Genomic DNA, 19067 nt, shown 5'->3' on the forward strand with positions numbered 1-19067 from the left:
GATGAACGGGAAACTCAAAAATTTTTTCATACCTTTTCATAGGTGTTCAGTTGCCCACCTTGAGATGCACGGCATATGTCAATGCGGTATTCAAATTGTTCCCACATTGCAGGGAGCATGTATTGAGTTAAAGCTTTCACAGCTCATGTTATGCGATGTCTCAGTTTATTCATTTTTGTTGGTAACGGGGGCACATTAACAGAGTCTTTTATAAACACCCACAAGAAATAATCACATAGAGTCAGGTCCGGTGACCTCGGAGGCCAGTAATGTAAGGCTGAATCATTTGGCCCGGTGCGACCGATCCATCGATCAGTAATCCTTCGATTTAAAAATTCCCGCACTTCCAGATGCCAGTGTGGCGGTTCCCCATCCTGTTGGTAAATGAAGTCGTTCGAGTCATTCTCCAACTGTGGGGAAAGAAAGTTCTCAAGCATATAGAGATATGTGCTTCCTGTAATAGCGTTCCCGGCAAAGAAAAATGAACCGTACTCCTTGTCTCAAATAACATAATAGTTACGATTTTTTTAATCGCATGATTCTTTTTGGTGTGCCATGTAAAACTCAAGAGTTTGTTCTTTCCAACAGTACGTTGTTCACGCACAAATATCAAATGACATAATAGTTACGATTTTTTAAAATCGGATTATTCTTTTTGATACACCATGTATATTTGTTAACAGGACTACTGCTGATATAGAAGACAATGTACAGAAATATAACAAACTGAATGGATGTATTAATATGCACCTTGAGACACATGTAAGGAAATAATTAAAGATCAGAATACGTAACACGGCCCCTCTCCTTTTTATGCAACTGAGGCATCGAAATTAAGGCAATGCGATAGATATTTTTATAACAAATACACCACTGTAATAATCGTTGCGCTCTTTACGAACTTCTTATCATTTTCTATAAAATATTCCGAGAAAGTTGAATGGAAAAATTACACTTCAGGTTAAAATTTAGATGATTTTTATATGTGTCTTTCTTTTACTTTTATGCATTATGTGTAGAAAGAGAGTCTTAATACACTGATGAGAGGTACTGGGGGCATCTATCAGTGGACATTAATATGAGGTGTGTCCACCTGTCACCTTTATGACGACTTGAAATCTGCTGGGGACGCGTTCAGTGGAGTGTCTAAACGTCTGCAGAGGAATGGAAGCCCATTCTTCCTCTAGAGCCAAAACCAGAGGAGTCAGTGATGTCGGACGTTGGGTTATACAGCGAAGGTGCTCCATTGGGTTGAGAACGGGACTTTGGACAGGCCAGTGCATTTCAGGAATGTTATTGTCCACAAACGATTGCCCCACAGATGCTGCATTATGACAGGATGCATTGTCATACTGAAACAGTCATCGTCTCCGAACTGTTCCTCTACTATACTCAGTACAGTGTGCTGTAAAATGTGAGCCTTGGCTTGAGCAGTGAGGAGACCATAACACAAACGTAACTAATACGCCCATATCGTAACAGCAAAAATTGGTTCAAATGGCTCTGAGCACTACGGGACTTAACATCTGTGGTCATCAGTCCCCTAGAACTTAGAACTACTTAAACCTAACTAACCTAAGGACATCACACACATCCATGCCCGAGGCAGGATTCGAACCTGCGACCGTAGCAGTCGCGCGGTTCCGGACTGCGCGCCTAGAACCGCTAGACCACCGCGGCCGGCTTCGTAACAGCAGCTCCTCTGAACTTCACTGTTGGCCATGTAAGGTTCTCCAGGCATTCAGAAAACCACACCTTCCCATAGGATCGGTACTGCGTGAATCATCACTCCAAATCAATTTCCAGTCATCCACTATCCAGTGGCATCGCTCTTTACCCCACCGTAACCGTCGCTCAGCACATGAGGGCAGGAATTTGTGACTTATGACGAGATGCTCGACCATCGTACCCCACTCCTTGAACTCCCTACGCACAATCATTGTGCTAGCTGAACTGCTGGCAGCACTCTGGAACCCGCGAGTGATTCCTTCCGTTGATTTGGTGTGATTTTCTAGAACCATCTTCCGTAATGTTCGACGGTCCCTATCCGTCAGTGCATGAGGTCTGCCTGGTGTCAGTTGTTCCTTCGCGTTTCTACTTCGCAGTCACACCACCAACATTCCACTTGGACAGCATCAGAAGGGTTGAAATGTCCCTGATGGATTTGTCATTCAGGTGATACCAATGACTAGTCCACATGTTTTCACAGTCAAGTCAAGGTGTACTTTTCGTGACAGTTATTCTTACTTATTTTCGTGACTGGGATGATCTGGAAGGACAAATCAGAGGGAAGCATTACTCGCCGTAGTAGGGCAGAAGAAGATCGAGCTCTAAAAGGTGTGTAACAGTCAAAATGAAGAAATTTGAAGTAACTCAACAGCTACACAGCGACACCTATTCGCTTTCACTTCATTTTATTTTCAAATGCGCTGTAATATTGAATTCTCCAGAAGCCCAAAAGGAGTATTTTGAGCGACTTAAGATTACCGTTATGGAGCCAACGCAGTGTGTGCCAACTATTAGGTTGCTTTTATAGTGGCACCGACAACAGACACTGTCATCAGAGGTCGCCCGATAACATCGGTCAACAGCTTGGTCACGGTGCTCCCGATCTCATTCGTCAGTTTTAGGCGGGGTCGAGGAGGTTAGGTTAGAATCTACTCTGTGTATGAAGTAGGTTAAATTTTAACCTTTAAATTGATACCACGATTCTTCTGTGGTTGGATACGAGTACTGGAATGCGGCGTTTGCCATTAAAAATATACCGGGGGCCTGTAAATGAGCTATAAGGCTGTCTCGAAAAGAACGTGGCGAGTACTGTAAGATTCACTGCACTGTAAACACTTTCCCAGTGGATCTGAGAAAGGAAGTAACAAAATGTCTGTTGCCAGTATTATTTCAGATTGAGGATAGTTTTTAATAAAGAAAATCAACTATATTACAGCGTCCTTTAGTGCACTTGCACGAAGCATAGCTCCAACATTTGGTATAGAATAAATTTAAAAAAAAAATCTTAGTATTTGGGGTGCAAGAGTGAAAATATTAACTTTTAAATTAGTATTTAGGACACCGTAAATAGCATCCAACATATTACACAAAAACTTTGAAACTGTACTTTTCAAAACGCAGTATACCAGTAGGTCTAATTATTGGAAAGATGTAATCAGCAGACGTCAAATATCAAAGTGTCACTTCTAGTTTTACTTGAGCCAGAACTGGATCTTTAACGTGATAATCGGATTTTTTAATAGAACTCGAATCACACCTCTATAAGAACTCGAAATCGGTTTTGCTGAATTTATTTCAGGCTGTGTAAACATACGCCAATTAACCTTCAACTACTGTCATTCAGCATACGTGAGAAGTTTAGAATAAGATACTTTGAACCTCTAAAGTACTGAAAAGTAGAAACACATACGTACATTACATTTGCAAACCACTTTCTGCAATAGAATCACCAATCCCCTGGCATAGAAAAGGCAGTAAGCAGTAATAATATTTTGTAGACAGTTAGTGTCCATCCACCAAAGCCCAAAAAGATCCCTTACAATAACTTTAAGCATAAGATACGCCATCCTCGTCACTTGAACGAATTATTTTTCAAGGTTATAATCTGCACCTTAAATTTCCAGTAAAGATTTTGCCTACTTGTTGTTTCCAATAAACCTGTGATTTTTGTGCATAGAGACCGAACTATATTTTAAAATTTAGTTCCTGATATTATTATTACTGTTATCATATGTTATATTAACTTTGTATTTCGCAGACTTGCCATCAGCAAGACAATTTAACCAAAGGGTCACAAGTGTCCAATTTAGGGTGTGTAATGCGACACGTGCGGTTCAACCTCTAAACGAGTTTGAGTCAAGACATTTCGATGAAGGGGAACCGCATGTGAGCACGAACATCTTTGGGATGTTAGCTCGCCATGGTACCTAAACAGCACAAGGCGAAAACACAGTATATTGAAGTACACAGGTTGTATGAATGTAATGAAAAAGAAGTCTTGACGTAGTAACACTGGGGAAAAGTACAAAAGGCATCAGTTATGATACCAAGAATATGTGATTCGTTATACAAGGAATAGGACCATGAATAAGTATTGGCTTTCCTGTAGAAAGAGTACAACAGATTCAAAATTATAAGACGTCTCTCTAGTATTGTGGCCACTGTTTATGTCCTTTCTCACCTTCTTTCAGTATACAGCTGTGCCACCCTACAGTTTTTTTTTTTTTTTTTCAAGTGGCTCTAGGCACTATGGGACTTAACATCTGAGATCATCAGTCCCATAGACTTAGAACTACTTAAACTTAACTACCTAGATAACCTAAGGACATCACACACATCTATGCCCGAGGCAGGATTCGAACCTGCGACCGTAGCAGCAGCTCGGTTCCGGACTGAAGCGCCAACAACCGCTCGGTCACACCGGCCGACCTACAGTAACTAGATGCCAGTAACTAGTGCAACATATCTGACATGCAACATTTCCCGCTTAATCTCACGACGAAAGATTCAGTGTAGTTGTTAACATGTCGATTTCTTGCGCACTAGTCGCTAGTCAGTTGTCATCTGATGATGGCCTAAGAAGCCGGAATCCGGTTAGTAATAATCAAATATTAGTGGAACAAGACGCAGTTTGTTTGCTTTTCACCTTTAGACATAAAACTGTTCCACCAAGAAGCAGCAGCGGAAGAATCCATTAACGAGATATATTATCGTGATGATTCAATACTTGACGTCTCAAAAGAAACAAAATCCTCAATTTTTGTATTTTTCCTCTATCTAATATTCTACGTGAAGTGAAGAAATAATCATCATTTCACATTTAGCCGAATGCAGTCTTTTAGCCCAGAGACATTTTTACGAACTTGACACTGCATTTTGTTCCTCACCTTACGTACTTCCTGGGATCTAATAATTCCCCTCACCTGCATAGCAAGGTACTATAAAAAAGTACAAACGAAGAACTGAGGAATGTAGACCGGAGAGTGTGATGGAAATGGTTTATGATACAAGAGTTTCTTGTTGCTGATTGGTAAGCAAGACTGTGACAATGCGGCACACTTTTTCAGTAGATACATAAACAGTTGAGATATTTGTGTTTAAAAATTAATATGAGTCATAGAATGTTGTAGACATTTTTGCGAATATGTAGTGCTGAAGCAGTTTTCATAAGTTTCTTTGTATTGAAGTGTTTTAGAAATATTTTTTGTAAAGCAAGATATGATGTTACTTATACCTGGAAAAACTAAATAATTTTCTCCACTCGTCGTTTATTGTTTTATTGTTTTTTATTGTTTATTGTTGTTGATTGTTGTTCAAGATGTCAAGAGCGACATCTGAGAACTATCTGTCTTTCTTTCTTTAGAGACCAACTGAAGTCAATGATACCAGAGGCAATAATGAATATATTTATGCACCACTGATTTAGCTCCTAAGAGTTCTCCTTCGCGTTAACAGACTTCGAGAATTTAAGCTGCGACTAGTAATACGAGTTTCATTTTGTCTGTGATAAACCTACTGATACTTTGGGCGGATATTGTGATATATAGCTCCTTTCACAGTCTACGGAATTTCATCGATCCTCATGTGACTCACTTTTACAAACAGCATTACCTTGCTGAAACAAGTGCATCCAATTTAATATGTTCGTGAATTATAAGTGAGAAGGAATGCAATTTCAGCTCAAGGAGGTCACCTTAAGGTCGCGCAGAAAATAAATAAACAACTTCCTGGTAAGTTACAAGAGCGAATGTAGCCTACAATTTTGAAGGTGTTCTAGTTTCTATTATTCCTTGCTCCTATATCTATGTCCAGAGCATCCTTTAAAATTACGCGTAATTCTTTAAATCGCACTGGCGGAAAACAATATCGGTTTGGCACTAAATTAGAGATCGGTCGGATATTTTAATGAGACGTCTAGCTTAGATGAAACGCACGACTCTGATTGCGAATGTCACAGCAGAGCAGTGCGTTCCCTGCGAGTCAAGTTCGCTGAAGAATATGACAAATAAGGGTGCACAGGGAAGGTCACCTAATTCACATCAAATTATCTTTAAAAGCGCTTTTTAATTCCGGCATCAGCGTCGGTGCGTCGCCCACCTGGCATTTGTCACCCTCTAATTAAAGGCGAAGAAAAGTGCTGAAAACAAAGGATGAAAAATTGGCTTCATTTCTAATTATAGCGGCGTGCAAATATCTTAATTTTCAAAAAGTTCATCGAAGACATCTATCATTAATGAAACTCTCGAAACTTAATATGAGTTCGGAAAATAAGTCGGAGGAAAAAAATGATGTTTGCGAGCGGGCCACCCTCTGTCTGGGGTGGGCCAACTTTATTGTTCGTCTAACAAACGTCATACAGAAAAATACAAGGATTATCTCTTGGCATTTTTTATATTGGAACCATCTGGCTCGGCGAACTCTTTCAATTAAGAAGGGAGAAGAAGAGCGAGGGGTGTGCGGCTCCTGATTGGAAGTAGGCGCCCCGCGCAGCGCGACACACGTATTTAGCATAACCCTGCAGGCCTCATACCCACTGTTTTTCTCATCAACTCCAGAAACATTTATTGTCGAGTCAGCTTTCTGTATTTAAACTTGTTAACTTTTTATAGGCCGTAAGCAGTAAATGCAAAACCGTATGGATCTTTTGGCGCTGTGTTGCCCGGAGGGAAAGAGCGCTTATCTGCGAGGGGAACAGAGCGAGTGATCGGAACTCTGGTCATTACCGACTTCTCCCTCTTCTTTGTTGTGCAGTATCGTCTTCCAAGTCACGCTGTAAAGTATCTTGAACCGGTATTTTACATACTATTGCCACCTGTACGAAATCTACTAAAATAACACCGAGTCTTGGAAATTTTTACTGTGACGCAAAAGCTGGTGTAGTCTGGTGTCCGTCGTCCTTAGTACTAACATGACTCATAGGTGTTTAGTGTATTATGCGTTACACTTTTGCTGTTTCGATTTTAATTGTCCTGTTAGTGCGGCGGATTCGAAAGTTCCTATTCTTAAAAATCCGCAACGTAGGCAACAGTAAAACTTTTCTAAGACTCACACACCCATTACAGTTTGCATCTTATTGTACTTCGCGTTGTTTTTCTTGCATTAACTACCTTTGCATCTTACATAAATGAACACGCTGTAATATATGTCCACGAAGTACGTATATTCTACGTAGGAATGCCCGCATCTCGTGGTCGTGCGGTAGCGTTCTAGCTTCCCACGCCCGGGTTCCCGGGTTCGATTCCCGGCGGGGTCAGGGATTTTCTCTGCCTCGTGATGGCTGGGTGTTGTGTGGTGTCCTTAGGTTAGTTAGGTTTAAGTAGTTCTAAGTTCTAGGGGACTGATGACCATAGATGTTAAGTCCCATAGTGCTCAGAGCCATTTGAACCATTTGAACGTAGGAATCACAGAATTTCCCTGTTCGTTCTGTTGATGGTGATAACATACCTCACATCAAAGAAACAGAGGTCAGATCGGAACAAAATTTATTTCCGATTCAGCAACTCGCTTTAACGGTTTTTTATCAGTTCCTCTCCGATTATATGTCTTACCAGATTTTTTGGGGCATATTTCATAGAAACAATGTTCTGGCACGTCACTGATTTTGGATAATTGGTGCTTACCCACTGCAGAGTCCAACAGCTTTACTGACAGTTGATCGCAGATAATATTGCAACTCCATTATTCCTCTAGTTCTATACATTTCACACATTTTCCACTTGTATTCTGAGCCGATCTTGCAACTGAGTCTGGCAGTATAACCCACTACGGTGTGACAGCTGTTTCTCAAAACAGTTTAGTATCGACAAATCATCAGAATTACGTAAAGACCGAAGAAGACGTTAACCAAGAAATGAATGTTACCTAGAAGGAAAAAAAATCCTGTATAACACGTCACCTACAAATATTTAAAAAATATATTTAGAATGTTATTCACGGTACTGTATGTTAATGGACAACGTCTTGAAAGACCCCGTCTTATACGCATAAAACAAGATGGCGGAACAGTTGAATGTTTCGTAAACAGTGATAAAAAAAATGGTTCAAATGGCTCTGAGCACTATGGGACTCAACTGCTGTGGTCATAAGTCCCCTAGAACTTAGAACTACTTAAACCTAACTAACCTAAGGACATCACACACATCCATGCCCGAGGCAGGATTCAAACCTGCGACCGTAGCAGTCGCACGGTTCCGGACTGCGCGCCTAGAACCGCGAGACCACCGCGGCCGGCTAAACAGTGATACATTGTGTGTTTCTGATTGCAGTTTCACAGAGACTTGACAACTGCAGAGCTCAAAAATTTCAGATGTCAAACTTGTGAAATATCAGCTGTACTGCAGGTGGCAACTACATCGAACAATATGTGCTGATGTGCTGGGTCACTGAATGCCAAGAGGTCTAAATTTAAACAAGATCGCCAATCAGCCCTCTCCAATTTTCCTGAAATTTTTACAGGATTTATATTTGGGTCTTACATGAATCCATGCAGATTGATAATAAGTATGGTGGAACCACTAGCCATGCCTTGTAAAGGCCAGTTTTTCCATATCGTGACAGATATGAATAAATGACTAAGTTTGTTTTACTATTGCTCATATATAAGGAGAATTCCCTCCTGAAACCTGGTGATTCTACTCAACTCTTTAGGTACAACGTCCTAGTTGCTGAGTGTACGGCAGATTTATCACAATTTGCTATGTGTTCTGCCACTTGTAACTTATGATAGAACGACTTTCTGGTGGTAATTTTCTCCTCATTTGCAGTCAGTCAGCATGTCATAAGGCTGTGCAAGCGGCGTCTTGATTGCGCAAATACTTACTGAGTTATCGAAGATTAAAGTCGATTCAAAAAATCTATTCGTCGATTTTTTATAATTTTCAAAAATCTATGTCTCAAAAAGGCTCGTCTCAGATTTGATTTTTCTTTACATAATTGAAAACAGCTCATTTTGTTTGATTAGGAAAAGTTTGTTTCGTTTTTGAGGCAAACCAGTTCAGAGATAATAAATAAGTTCAAAAAACACGTAACTTCTATTAAGAGCGAAGAATGTGTGGACTTTTTGAATATCGATATTTGAAAATTATGTAAAATCTGTTAAAGCTGTTATTAGTTGTCTTTTTTTCTAAAAATAAAAATTAAATTGGTCAGAAATGTTTATCTGTTCATTTTGGAATTCACCAGAACATTTTTCGCCACCTACTCGTAACATGATGGTTGGCTGCAAATTAGGAAAAAAATCTGCATCAGAAAGTCATTGCATCGTATGATACTAGCTGCCAAAACATGTGCCAAATTTGTCATGACAAGATTTGTGAACAACTTTGATAATAAATTGTGATGGGTTGTACATTGGGCATATGCTCAGCAACTAGGCTGTTGTACCTAAAAAAGTTGAACAGAACCATCAAGTTTCAGCAATGAAGTCCCCTTAGATCATTAGCAACATTAAAGCAAACTTGATCTATTCACATCTGTTGCGATACGGAATAATTGGACTTTACAAAAGCATGGCTAGTGGCCTCACCATACTACGTATCGAGCTGTAATTTTGCATGGCTTCATGTAAGACCTATATGTACATCCTGTAAAGGTTTGCCGGCCGGTGTGGCCGTGCGGTTCTAGACGCTTGAGTCTGGAACCGCGTGACCGCTACGGTCGCAGGTTCGAATCCTGCCTCGGGCATGGATGTGTGTGATGTCCTTAGGTTAGTTAGGTTTAAGTAATTCTAAGTTCTAGGGGACTGATGACCATAGATGTTAAGTCCCATAGTGCTCAGAGCCATTTGAACAATTAGCGATTAAATGCAAAGGCCTCTGTTTACAGCTGTGGTCAACGCTACCAGGAATTAGGCAGTGGTAGTAACACCATACTTTCTGTTAATTTAACAGTTTTTATTTTGCTCGCATCGTTTAATTATTTCCTACGTAGCACTAGTGTGTGTGTGCCTTGTGTGTTGCCGGTAATCCAGTCGTCTGCTCAGCATCAAAAGGGGTACGCCCAGCAAAATTAAAGTTCCCCATTCCCTTCCAAAATATCTTTCTCCGCTTAGAGACACCCACTGTTAAGGCTTTCTTGTTGATAATCAGTGTATCAGTTCACTGGCGCAGGTACGTATGTAGCACACCTGGTCAGTAGACCCTGCTAGTTCGATGAAATCTCGACGTGCCAGGGCCCGCGTATACTAAAGGAAGGGTAGCGCCAGCGAACATTTTGTCTTTAACAAAAGATCCCTGTGACGTGATATCATTCCTAGGCGTTTGGTGTAAAGACTTTGAAACATTCCGTATATTTCGTAACATTCAAATTACCGCGAACGATGTATTTTTAGACATATTTGATTTCGAAAGAAATAACTGAATGTTGACGCAAATAAAAATTTACCTCTATGATTTTGATTCAGCTTCGCACACTCGGTATTTTTAAATGGAAGTCTCAGGATGAACGTACACCAGACCAAACAACAGTTATAATAACAACGGCAAAATGTGAATACTGACGCCAAACGTTTGCTTTCGTCTTCACTGCCGAAACTATCTTTGAATAGAGATTTGAATACATTCGACGCCGAAGGCGAAATTAATATCAGTTTTGCCATTTTTATTATTTCTGAAATAGGCAATATGACTGACATTACATGCGTTTCTTGTGTTTAAGCACTGACGTATCAATTTTCATAAAAGTAGCCCACAGAATAAGACTTCAAACTGAAGGATAGATTATACTAAATTTATCTTTGTTTCTCGTCTACATCCAGATATGTGTTCCGCAAGCCACTACACAGTGCGCTGCGAATGGTACTCAGCGATTTTCTGTCCTATTTTATTCGCGTATTGAGCGAGGAAAAAATGCCTATCTATACGACTCGGATCTCGCTTACCTTTTCGTTATGACCCAGACGGTTATGCCAGAAGAATCGTTGGACAGTATTCTTCGAATATCAGTTCTCTAAATTTGCCTAAAAGTGTTTCGCGAGAAGGACGTCAGTTTTCTTCCAAAGATACCCATTTACGTTCCCCTAGCGTCTCCATTATTCTTTCATGTGGGCTATACCGACGTGTTACGATTCCACCAACGAGTCTCTGAATTTTTAAAACTCTTTCGGAATATGAAATAGGCAAATGACGAACCGTGAGAATCTGTTTGTAGCGCAAAGATTTTTCATCGCCAGTAGACCAACAATCACTTACAACAGACCACAAGGCAATCGGAATTTTTTATTTTTTATGTTTATAGTGCGCGAAATTCTCAACGCAAATTTCAATCTGCCAAAGAAATTCCATGCAACACGCAAAAATTCTCGAGAAAATCGACTTTCGAGTTATCGAGCGTCCTTAATAACGTAAAGCAAGATTGGTTTTCAAGGAGCCGCGTTGCTCTGTGGTGGGCCAACCAGGCAGATGCCCCCTGTTCAGTTTCCAGCTGTGATAGTTTTTAAACAAACGGGCACGTTCTACTGCCATTTCCGTGAACCATAAAATAAATAAGAATGAAAAAATAATTGTGATTTACTTATGTAAACAATCGTTATTAACATTCTTTTATAAAATATCGGTGATTAGGAATTTACATTTGCAATGAAAATTGGATTTTTGTGTAATATGTAATTAGAAATAAGAAGACACTAATTTTTCATAAAATTACAATTAGGTATATGTTAATTAGCATTTGTTTAAAGAATTTTTTATTTAAATGATGCCAGTATTCGAATTGAACAGAAAAACCGAAGAAAATAATGACTGTAACGAGACTCGACCGAGGGACCCATCGATTACCAATCTCGACCGCTGTTGATATTTTCCCATCTTTATGTGTTTTAAAATTCACAGAAATGCTCATAGAACATGCATCTTTGTTTAAACTTCGCGTTGATCTGGAACCGAATCCCGGGATCCCTGTCTTGAGAGGCGAGCATTCTACCACAGAGCCTGAAGAAAAAAGTCCTTCCTTTAGGTCTTTAAAGACGCTCAGAAAACTTCAACGTCTATTTTTCGAGAATTTTGCATCGAATTGCTTTGAAAAACTGATATTGAATTCTTGACTTGACGTACCGGTTACAAAGTAATGTAGAAACGATTTGCAATACAGAGCTGAGGTCCGTTACCGAGACCGCTGATTGCTGCGTCTTCGCGGAGCATGTGCCGCATTTTAACGGGAGCGTAGGGACTAGAGAGAGCACGGTAAGTGTACGGCCGAAGGACGTGAGAACCGGCAACGGGGAGGGTCCTGCCTAAGCGCATTAATTGAATACGCAGAGGAGGGAAGTAAGTTGCAAGACGGCGACAAGACAAGGCAAGTTGCGGCCTGCAACTCTAATCAGAGCGCCTGCATTATTGAGCAGCCGTCTTTCAAGCAGTGGTCACACAACAAGCCCCGCGCGGCGCTATCATTTTAATGCGACCGGCCGCCGCTGACGGCCTGCGGCGCTGCGCTCCACTGCAGATGCTGCCTTCCACTACGAGAGTGCAGCAAATACGAGCCTGCCTGCTTAATTATTTCGCGGACCTATCTCGTCCGGTGGCGCGTTCTCTTCTAAAATAGTGCTAACTCGTCATCTGAACAAAAGATGAGTAAATACTGTGCCTTAAGAGTGCTTAGGAACAACTGAAATGGTACTACGCACTTATTATGCAGATGTGCAAACACCGTTATGGTATGGCGTACTATTGTACGACAATGCAAGTTTTACAAACCATTCTTTAAAATTTAAAAAAGGAGCAATAATGGCTTACCTGCAGGGAATTTTTTTTTAGAATTTTAAATAATTTGTTATATACAGGGTGTCCCTCCTAAGAGACGTCAGGCGCATTTTCTCTGGTGCTTCGGCAGATATTTGCAATTTAGGTTTTGTGGTGTGTAGTTGCAGTCATCCCAAACGAATACTGCTCATCATGTCATTCATGCGACGCCCGGTGTAGATGTACATTATAAACAAAATTGTTTTTAAAAATCAATTTTATGTTCCCATTCGATAGAGTGGTCCAAAATTAGTCTCGTGCGATATTCGTTTTATCGATATGTATTAACAGGTACAGTGAAACACGAAGAATAACTAGTACTCCAGCAGCGACAACACTGCCTGCATCAGCGCTGCTCGGTCGCTATTGGAGTACAGGCTAGGAAGATTCAGCAGCAGCTAAGAAATCCAATCGTGAAACCCTTCAGAGAAAGAATTCCTTATATACTGTATAGTTTCCTGTTGCCAGGAGTGTTAGGACAGATGTTAGAAGAGAACATTTTCACGCCACCAATGTTGTCATCGATTGTTGCAAACCAAAGAATAAGTGGTTCACATCCTCCGTGATGCCACGTTCACAAAACCATTAACCAATTAAGTTCTTAATCATGAAACTACAAGTAGGACTGATTTTTATGTAAAAAAAATCCATAGACGCTGTATCGGAAAAGCACCCAGTATCAATCTGAAATAATCTTCAGTGTGTTGCATACAGAATCACAGAACATAATATTAGGTTTATTTTAGAAAGATTTGAAAACGATCTAATAGTTTCGGTAGCAATGAGGAGTACATAAATTACACGCATTGAAGCAGATCAGCCATTATATTCAAGAATATATGTGATGTGATGCGTTTACTATATCTTTCATATAAATAATGATTTTGCTGCTGCTTCTCTGTTTTGATTGTGTCAGTGCACTCGGGTACCAGGAAGCTGTCGAAGTGAGCCTGCGAAGGAACAACAAGGATAGTGTGAGTGAAGCTGAATGTGTGAAGTGGCGTGGATGGAATCCAGTCTCTCTCTCTCTCTCTCTATCTATCTCTCTCTCTCTCTCTCTCTCTCTCTGTGTGTGTGTGTGTGTGTGTGTGTGTGTGAATTCAAGAATATATGTGATGTGATGCGTTTACTATATCTTTCATATAAATAATGATTTTGCTGCTGCTTCTCTGTTTTGATTGTGTCAGTGCACTCGGGTACCAGGAAGCTGTCGAAGTGAGCCTGCGAAGGAACAACAAGGATAGTGTGAGTGAAGCTGAATGTGTGAAGTGGCGTGGATGGAATCCAGTCTCTCTCTCTCTCTCACTCTCTCTCTCTCTCTCTCTCTCTGTGTGTGTGTGTGTGTGTGTGTGTGTGTGTGTGTGTGCGTGTGTGTGTGTGTGCACCTATGCGCTTGCGTGTGCTAGGGGTTATGAGATGTGTGGAAGCTTTAGAATATAAGATTTTCTTTATTACATAATTAAGACACACAATTTTGTTTCCATGTGCTATGATCGACATCCTGTGTATTATATACTTTTTTAAAAGTCACTTGTGTAGCAGTGCTAAATTATCATTGGATAAATAATAATAATAATTATTATTATTATCATTCCGATCCCCGTTCGGATAAATCGATTCACGAGTTTCGTGCTTTTCCTGATTGCTGGGAGGATTCATGAGGTAACACTTCACTCCTAATAGCCCCAGTGTCGACGAAAATTTTAAACTGTACATACTTTCGCACTCTCCAGAAATTAGAGATATCAGTCGGCGTAACAAAGTACTAAATGCAAAAACATGGACGCAATGGATTATTCTCGACATGAGGGAGTTTTCACAAGAAATGGAGTTGTAAGAGTATGTTTGTAGGTGTGAGACATGTACCTGTACTTGGCTCTTCATTTCTGCAACGTGTGCTTACAAGCTGCCTGAGTTGTTCCACAGGAATAGTTCATATACAGTTCTCATCTCACTACAATCCTTTCAGTTTTTGATGACTTTTCTTTTGCTACGTTTACATTAGACACAACGCCTGGAAGATGAAAACCGAGTTTAGGAAACCGCTTTTTCCGGTTTCTGATTTAGGCAGCACAATGGCGGCCTCTCCTCAATTAAATATCCTTCACTGCACAAAAAGTCACTCTGTCCAGAATTTTAAAAAATAAGACGTAAACTGACAGCCCAGGCACGTTACAAAAATGGTTGTGCGTTTACATGGGAGCAAACATCAATTGTTGAAAAGGAAATTCGGCAGCTAGAACCGCACTTCCACAATCGATATTGGACTGTTTCCATGAGCAACCAGAAGCGGTATTGTAAAATCGGTCTACGAAATCTGGTTGTGGGAGCCTCATATAAACGCAGTATTTTCCAGCCACATTCTAATTCGTGTTAATTATTACAGTCACACGTATACTATTCTTTTGAAATCCTAGATAACTGCTTTTCATGCTCCAAAACACACAGCTTCACAGAAATAATAATTTGTTCTAACTCATAATATTCCGTAGACTATCATATTAATTCTAAAAAAAAGTCGTTTCATGATTTTATGAATATGACAGAAAATTCTATTTTGATCATAACTCTGACCATAGTATTCAATAATGCGAAGCAGCTGAGCGTCGTCAGTGTGACCACTCGATTTCCCAAATGAGTTTTTTCAGTGCCATAATCATCAGGTACTTCGATGTGGTTTATACAACGTAAAATTGTATGCCCCACAGCAAATTCTTCAGAAGCATTACACGGGACTATCCCACAACAAAGTGTTATTTTAGGAACGTAGAAATATTCACGTAATAGAATTTGCCGGGAGACCAGTCACAAAAACCAGTCTGGTCATTGCAAATTCTTCAGAAGCATTACACGGGACTATCCCACAACAAAGAGTTATTTTAGGAACGTAGAAATATTCACGTAATAGAATTTGCCGGGAGACCAGTCACAAAAACCAGGACAGAGAATAAAAATGTGTTGTAAATGGAGAAAGAAAGGTCTGCAGCGCTGTGAAAAATATCCAGCTAATAAAATTGTTTCTTCTGTGTTTGAGACAAATTAGAATTAATGGTTCAAATAGCTCTGAGCACTATGCGACTTAACTTCTGAGTTCATCAGTCGCCTACAACTTAGAACTAATTAAACCTAACTAACCTAAAGACATCACACACATCCATGCCCGAGGCAGGATTCGAACCTCGAGCGGAGCGGTCGCTCGGCTCCAGACTGCAGCGCCCAGAACCGCACGGCCACTCCGGCCGGCCAGAATTAATTCAATTCGTTTAATTTCAAATACACAACAAGCTTCTTTTCAACCTGTTAATGAGAAACTGTGTGAGCAAGTAAAATGAACTGTTTGTTGCTCGAATTGTCGCAAGATATTTACTGTTGCAGATGGCATCTACGATTTTTCTTCGTTTGAGTTAGCGATATTACGCTAGTACAAATACTACTGAGAGATATGTCGATATTACTGCTAATATTGTTTGTGCATTACAGATCTGAAAGCAGAGTTATTGTTTTCAAAATTTAGTTTTTCAATCGCAAATGGTCTACATGAAGACGTAACAGCTTGTGATCACAGATCCCCTTTATTAGACAAGGTGTTTTGCAATTCCCGTTACAGGCTTCTAGCGATTGTAGAGGAGACGTATTTGATAAAGTTTTCATAAGGAACCCATATCCGGAAATATACCGTTTAGATGCTAAAGAAGTTTGAAGATCGGATAAGTTTCAGATGTCCCGCTTTACGGTACGCACACTGCAGAAACAATGAGCTGTGACCTGTGTGCTTAACAGGAGCAATGTTTCGAGTACTCGCCGGCGGCTAAATCGACGAACGTCGTCCTCTTCAAAGTCGAGAGAGCAACGCGTCCGTGGAGCACCGCAATCAAGCCTCGTAGTTGCGAACGTACCAGTTTCTCGCAGCTATTGCTGTGGTCAGACGAAAATGGTACGTGATGACATAATAACAGCGCACTATTCTCAGTTTACGTGTGTAACGTGGAGCGGGTGATTTGAAAGTGATCCAATCTTCAAACTTATGTTATATCCAAATGGTACATTTCCGGACATGGGTCCCTTAACAAAACTTTATCTACCAAGTCTCCTCTACAGCCCCTATAAGTGTGTAATAGGTATTGTGAAACATCCCGTATACTGTCGTGTAGCCTCGATGTTTTCGTATAAAACCTGTGGAGGTCTCATTGAACAAGGTTAACTATTTATCTCGGAAAGATAATGAGCTGCTGAGCGTCTGGAGATTACATAAATCAAGAGTGAAACTGATTTTATTTTTTTATTTTTTTCATTTTGTTACTGTAAAGCCAGTCATATTTTGGAGTAAATTATTCAGCTTGAAATAGGCTCGATATATCATTTAAAATAATTAACTCTTTAAAACATAACCGGAAAGGGATTTAAAATACTCTTGGTATTATAAAAGAGAACCACAAAAATGGAGTAATCAACTCTCAAAAAATTATGAAAGTTATTTTGATTGTAAATTATACACTTTCCACAGCATCTTTAGTCGATAGGTGTGAATACGTTGTGTGAGACACCAATCCTATAGTTATTCTGCCGGCCGAAGTGGCCGTGCGGTTAAAGGCGCTGCAGTCTGGAACCGCAAGACCGCTACGGTCGCAGGTTCGAATCCTGCCTCGGGCATGGATGTTTGTGATGTCCTTAGGTTAGTTAGGTTTAACTAGTTCTAAGTTCTAGGGGACTAATGACCTCAGCAGTTGAGTCCCATAGTGCTCAGAGCCATTTGAACCATTTATAGTTATTCTAATAATGGTTCACTGAAATTCATTATAGAAACTATACAGACTAAATGAAGCGGTTAGCCGTCTCCTGAGACCTCGGCGCCGTTGGGACCCTACGACCTAATCGTCCTTCATTCTTTTCTTCCTTCGAGTGATTAGCTACATTCGACGTCTCACATTCATGAAATCTCCTTTCGTGATATTTCCGTAGACAATAATTATCAACAGAGTTCAACATAAAAATAAATTTTCTTTTGTTATTTTGGCGAAGGGCAAGCACAACGTATTTATTCACCTCAATATTAAACAAGGCAGAGGTAACCTGAATCCACAACTACACGTCACTGGAAGGCTTATCTCTCGAAGTTAACTTGCAAACGCAATAAGTCTAAACAGTATTTGATTTAAGCTACAAAATACCCTGTTTCTTGCGTGTAAGGTCTTGAAATTACAGTGGCTTATGAACAGAAACAATCAAATCCTACTACCTCTTCTCATCCGTACAGAAATTAGTTGTACAAGTATGACTCAGTTCTCGTCAACGTAAACCTCATTTCTAAACTTTCTTTTCCCAATAACGTACATAAATTGAAAGAGAATATCATATAAATGGGAGGACAACGATTTTAGAAACTCATAGGAAGTCCGTGTATACCTAACCGACAGTGCCAGAATTCGAAAGCTAAAAAGAAAAACGACATGTAGGTCTGAAGTGACATCTATTGACAGTGCTGCATTGTTGTTGACCCCGAGGGGAGGACTGTGTGACATAAACAGCTAGCAGAGTAACCTAGAAAACACCACGGCCGGGCGGTAAACAGGGCACTTTGAGGGAGGTTGCGAAAGGTGTTGACTGTCGCGGGGAGGCAGCTGCCATTAAGACAAGTTGCCGGCAAGATGCTGTGATGTGCTCACGAACCCCACCAGCTACTCACATTGTATCACTCACACTTGACGGCACGTTCTCTGTCTCGGCGCGAGTTTTTGATTATCAAATGAAAACTTCAGATATTCGTGACCAGTCTGGTTTCAAGGAAGTGAAATAAGCGAATGATGTGCTATTTATTACCTTATAGGACTCTTCACACAAATTTTTTTCCCACAGATAATACTACAATTCCAGTTTCAAATTACTGAAACTTGTACGTCAAGCGTGGATAGAGAAAAAAAAAGTAACACATCTACATGGAACGTACTTTTTGCCTACTCTACAAAAGCGTTGATACGGCTCTTGGCGATAACGATAGGTACATCAACATCATTGCAAACTGCTTTAAGGAGGTATAAAACACAGCGAAAAATTAAAAAGTATTTTATTACAGTCTACCTTCGCATGTTTTCTGAAATGAAAACAAGCTCCGTTCAATTTCAGAACATCTTCGGAACGAACTCAACATTTGTAGAATCGTTCAAGGTGTTGAGTCCTGTCGAAGATGTTCTGTAACAGAACGAGACTCGTTGTCACTGTGGTTAAAATGAGACATAAAAAAACGTTTAAAATTTAGTTGTTGCAGGTTTTACCGTTTGACAGTATGTCACGCTTTCATTCAACAATCGAAAAATTGACTGCGCATAC

General features: G+C 40.2%; 1 protein-coding gene across 1 annotated transcript in view; it reads right to left on the reverse strand.

Annotated features, from left to right (window-relative positions):
- LOC126249483 (forkhead box protein P1) overlaps window positions 1-19067 on the reverse strand; it is a 777252-nt gene that overhangs the window by 342222 nt on the left and 415963 nt on the right. The gene's annotated exons all lie outside the window — the stretch shown is intronic.

This window comes from Schistocerca nitens, chromosome 3, assembly GCF_023898315.1.
Source record: "Schistocerca nitens isolate TAMUIC-IGC-003100 chromosome 3, iqSchNite1.1, whole genome shotgun sequence".
Lineage (NCBI taxonomy): Eukaryota > Metazoa > Arthropoda > Insecta > Orthoptera > Acrididae > Schistocerca > Schistocerca nitens.